Source organism: Bufo gargarizans, unplaced genomic scaffold (genome assembly GCF_014858855.1).
Source record: "Bufo gargarizans isolate SCDJY-AF-19 unplaced genomic scaffold, ASM1485885v1 fragScaff_scaffold_423_pilon, whole genome shotgun sequence".
Classification (NCBI taxonomy): domain Eukaryota; kingdom Metazoa; phylum Chordata; class Amphibia; order Anura; family Bufonidae; genus Bufo; species Bufo gargarizans.
In genome coordinates, this window is record NW_025334114.1 from 154019 (window position 1) to 159435 (window position 5417).

The following is a 5417-nucleotide window of genomic DNA, read 5'->3' on the forward strand; positions in this document are numbered from 1 at the left end:
CCGCATGAACCGACCTCCTAACACGTCACGAAGAGACCCCCACACGGAGGGGGAATGTAGGAAGGGTCTGCAGCAACATCTGCAGAGACGAGGAGAGTTTAGGACTCACAGAACATACATACATATATATATACACACACACACACACACACATACACATACATACATACATACATACACACACATACATACACACACATACATACATACACACACATACATACATACACACACACACATACATACACACACACACATACATACATACACACACATACATACATACATACACACATACATACATACACACACATACATACATACACACACATACATACATACACACACACACATACATACACACACACATACACACACACACACATACATACAGCACATACATGTCCATATCCATACAGCACACACACATACATAGCACATACATACATACATAGCACATACATGTCCATATACAGTACAGACCAAAAGTTTGGACGCACCTTCTTCTCATTCAAAGAGTTTTCTTTATTTTCATGACTATGACAATTGTAGATTCGCACTGAAGGCATCAAAACTATGAATTATCACATGTGGAATCATATACATAACAAAAAGTGTGAAACAACTGACAATATGTCATATTCTGGGTTCTTCACAGTAGCCACCTTTTGCTTTGATTGCTGCTTTGCACACTCTTGGCATTCTCTTGATGAGCTTCCAGAGGTAGTCACCTGAAATGGTCTTCCAACAGTCTTGAAGGAGTTCCCAGAGATGCTTAGCACTTGTTGGCCCTTTTGCCTTCACTCTGCGGTCCAGCTCACCCCAAACCATCTCGATTGGGTTCAGGTCCGGTGACTGTGGAGGCCAGGTCATCTGGCGCAGCACCCCATCACTCTCCTTCATGGTCAACTAGCCCTTACACAGCCTGGAGGTGTGTTCGGGGTCATTGTCCTGTGGAAAAATAAATGCTGGTCCAACTAAACGCAAACCGGATGGAATAGCATGCCGCTGCGAGATGCTGTGGTAGCCATGCTGGTTCAGTGTGCCTTCAGTTCTGAATAAATCCCCAACAGTGTCACCAGCAAAGCCCCCCCCCCACACCATCACACCTCCTCCTCCATGCTTCACGGTGGGAACCAGGCATGTAGAGTCCATACGGTCACCTTTTCTGCGTCGCACAAAGACACGGTGGTTGGAACCAAAGATCTCAAATTAGGACTCATCAGACCAAAGCACAGATTTCCACTGGTCTAATGTCCATTCCTTGTGTTCTTTAGCCCAAACAAGTCTCTTCTGCTTGTTGCCTGTCCTTAGCAGTGGTTTCCAAGCAGATCTTCTACCATGAAGGCCTGATTCATACAGTCTCCTCTTACCAGTTGTTCTAGAGATGTGTCTGCTGCTAGAACTCTGTGTGGCATTGACCTGGTCTCTAATCTGAGCTGCTGTTAACCTGCGATTTCTGAGGCTGGTGACTCGGATGAACTTCTCCTCCGCAGCAGAGGTGACTCTTGGTCTTCCTTTCCTGGGGCGGTCCGCATGTCAGCCAGTTTCTTTGTAGCGCTTGATGGTTTTTGTGACTGCACTTGGGGACACTTTCAAAGTTTTCCCAATTTTTCGGACTGACTGGCCTTCATTTCTTAAAGTAATGACGGCCACTCGTTTTTCTTTACTTAGAATTTGTATTATGGCAAGAAAAAAGCAGCTAACAGTCTATTCAGTAGGACTATCAGCTGTGTGTCCACCTGACTTCTCCACAACGCAACTGATGGTCCCAACCCCATTTATAAGGCAAGAAATCCCACTTATTACACCTGACAGGGCACACCTGTGAAGTGAAGACCATTTCAGGTGACTACCTCTTGGAGCTCATCAAGAGAATGCCAAGAGTGTGCAAAGCAGTAATCAAAGCAAAAGGCGGCTACTGTGAAGAACCTAGAATATGACATATTTTCAGTTGTTTCACACTTTTTTGTTATGTATATAATTCCACATGTGATAATTCATAGTTTTGATGCCTTCAGTGCGAATCTACAATTGTCATAGTCATGAAAATAAAGAAAACTCTGTGAATGAGAAGCTGTGTCCAAACTTCTGGTCTGTACTGTACATACAGCACATAGGACACCCCGTCTTTCTGCAGATTGCGGGATAGAAGGGTAAAATGCCATTAAATTATAGTAAATTGCATGGGGGCCAGCAGCTGTATCTCAGGTGGTGCACTGTATCTCAGGTGGTGCACTGTATCTCAGGTGGTGCACTGTATCTCAGGTGGTGCACTGTATCTCACGTGGTGCACTGTATCTGACGTGGTGCACTGTATCTGATGTGGTGCACTGTATCTGATGTGGTGCACTGTATCTCACGTGGTGCACTGTATCTCACGTGGTGCACTGTATCTCATGTCCCCTCTGCTCCCTCCAGTACATTGGCTGCACCGCTAATGGCCTCAAGGTCAGACTGTGCAGCACATCTCTGACATCCCTCATCCACACGCCAGAGACGTGTCTGCGGTCAGCCTGCATGTCTCAGCGGTGCATGGCGGTGACACAGAGGGTTTAATAGTGCAAGGCTTGGAAAGGGTTACTCAACCATCAAGGGGGGGCAATTACAAAAAGAAGCTTTTGAATCGTTCTGGATCTTCAAAATGTTGTCCACCGCACCAAGTGGACTTCATCGGAAACAGTGGTGCATTGTATCTCACGTGGTGCACTGTATCTCAGGTGGTGCACTGTATCTCAGGTGGTGCACTGTATCTCAGGTGGTGCACTGTTTCTCAGGTGGTGCACTGTATCTCAGGTGGTGCACTGTATCTCCAAGTGGACTTCATCGGAAACACGACTCGCTGTTCCATTATTGAATCTTTGATCCACGATCTGTGTGTTCTTTTGTTTAACCTGTCAGGCCCTTAGCACGTGCTGTCAATTTCATTTAAAGGAGGAGCTTGTAGTTAGTGCGTCCGCCTGCCCCTATGTGGAGGCGCTATATATCCAACCTCCTCCTCAGTATGTGTGTGTCATGAGGAAGGATCGCTATTGTCCCTGATCCGAAACACGTAGACTGGACTGTAACTGTCACGGCTGTGACTGATCCAGACCGGTCTGGGAGGAGAAGGTCGCAGCGACTTGCTACTCGCGATAGCTTGTGAGTTTGCTCCGTGGTTCAGGGTATGTCATCCGGGTTTTGCCTTGTGAACCTTTTTGTCCTGACTGGGAGTCTGTAGGCATCCTTCTCAGGTGAGTCCTGTCTGCCACTCCCAGCTACTATATTAGTTTCAGCTTCACTTGCAGTCATTGCCAGATATAGTCCTTACTTCCAGTGCTATTCTGACCTTTGAAGGAGATTGTTTGACGGTATTGCTGTGGAGCTCTGGTCTGGCGTGGACTGTCGTTATTGGGATCACCTTCTCTGCTCGTGACTGGATAAGTCTATCTCTGTTATAGATTGTTTGTTTGTTGCTGTCTTCCCCTGTTGTTCTCCTAGACATGAGTGATGGTGACCAGTGCTCCCATCTGCCTTTCCCCAGTCTAGTCTTGTTAGGGTGACTGAGGGTTTAGGCATCCTGCTCGCCGCACGGGTTCACACCCCGTCTAGGGTATCAGGGCAGACAGGTGCCAGCTTAGGGTTAGGGTTACCCCCCCCCCCCCCCCCCCGGTAGTGCCGCCTGGAGCTTCCCCCCCGGTAGTGCCGCCTGGACTTCCCCTAGTAATGTTCCCAGTAGTGACGCCCGGTAATATTCCCTGTAGTGCCCCTGGTAGTGCTGCCTGGACCTTCCCCCCCCCCCCCCCCCCCAGTAGTGCTGCCTGGACCTTCCCCCAGTAGTGCCGCCTGGACCTCCCCCCGGTAGTACTGTGCTCCTCAGGTGATGAAGGAAAGAAGTAAGTAAAATACCTCTTCCAAGTCCCTCCCCCCCCCCCCCCCCCGGTAGTGCCGCCTGGAGCTTCCCCCCCGGTAGTGCCGCCTGGACTTCCCCTAGTAATGTTCCCAGTAGTGACGCCCGGTAATATTCCCTGTAGTGCCCCTGGTAGTGCTGCCTGGACCTTCCCCCAGTAGTGCCGCCTGGACGTCCCCCCGGTAGTACTGTGCTCCTCAGGTGATGAAGGAAAGAAGTAAGTAAAATACCTCTTCCAAGTCACCGTCTGCAGTGCAGCCACGGGCCTGAGACGCCCCCGTGTCCCATTTATACACGAGGGTGTACGGCAGGGCAGGAAGCCACGGGCTCCTATGTTCCACCACAGTATTCAGCTCCCCAGCATCTGCCAGCCGGCTACATAAGCCAGGGCTCGGGCGGCCCCTGGGCATCAGCCCACTGAACGGTCTATGCCCAGTCCGCCCCTCCATTACTCCCAGTTAGTCCAATGTAGAGGGGATTTTCTTTAAAGATGGGGCCCGGATTGAATCATTCTTTGCATTAACTGGGCCCCAAGTCAAAATAGTGTGATTATCCAGGGTTTATTGGGACCATCACTGATCTCATGGGGGGCCGCACTGGCGCAATCTGTCCGTATTGAATGTGAGATGGTGAATGAGCGCATGTGACACCCCTGAGAGCTGAACAGGGATTGTGGCCCCCTGTGTTTGGGATCGGTGGGGGGCTGATTTGCAATGGACACAGAATCGTCACAATGTATCAGAGCTTCCTGTGTCCGCATAGAATGACCGCAAACCAAGGAATGTTACATATAAAAGAAACTACAAGTCCCAGCAAACCCCATCAGCATCTATTGGGAACTACAAGTCCCAGCATGTTGCCAACTCCTGGCGTCTCAGGCAAGAGATAAATAAGCACATAATAGCTCTGCTCAATCTCCATGGCCGCCGCCGGTACAGACTATTCCGGAGGGCCCCCCTCTCCCGCCATGTCTGCCCCATACAATCACCATCCTGGAGCATTATTGGAGCCTCTATTGTTTCGTTCCTCTGTTCTTCCTTCTAGAAACGTATGAATAAATTGTGTGTTGCCAATCTACTGTGAAGGGGGTGTCCCTACATTCAGCACCCATAGGACACTGTCAAACTGTGCGGGGACCCCCCATTCTGTGCCAGGTGGAATAACAGAGGGACATCACAGCACAGAGGTTCCCAGCCTCAGAAGTGTTCTTCCATGGGGAATGCAAGTATTTGGTAGAAAATCTCCAGAATTCCTGGTGCAGTGTGATGACTGTAATAGACCTGCAACCTTCTGATACAATTTGCATTATAATTCCTCACCATTTTCAAGATCTCTGCTTGCTCTCAGTGAATGAATATTTCTCAATATTGTATCCTAATTCTGTAGCGCTTTACATAGCCGGATATTGGGGTAAAGCTTTGTTCACATTGATGCTAATATTTCTTACTGCACGCGGACACGAGCCGCGCCCAACAGACCCCACTGACTATAACGGGGCGAGCCAGCTTTCCATCAGGGAAGGTGGTGC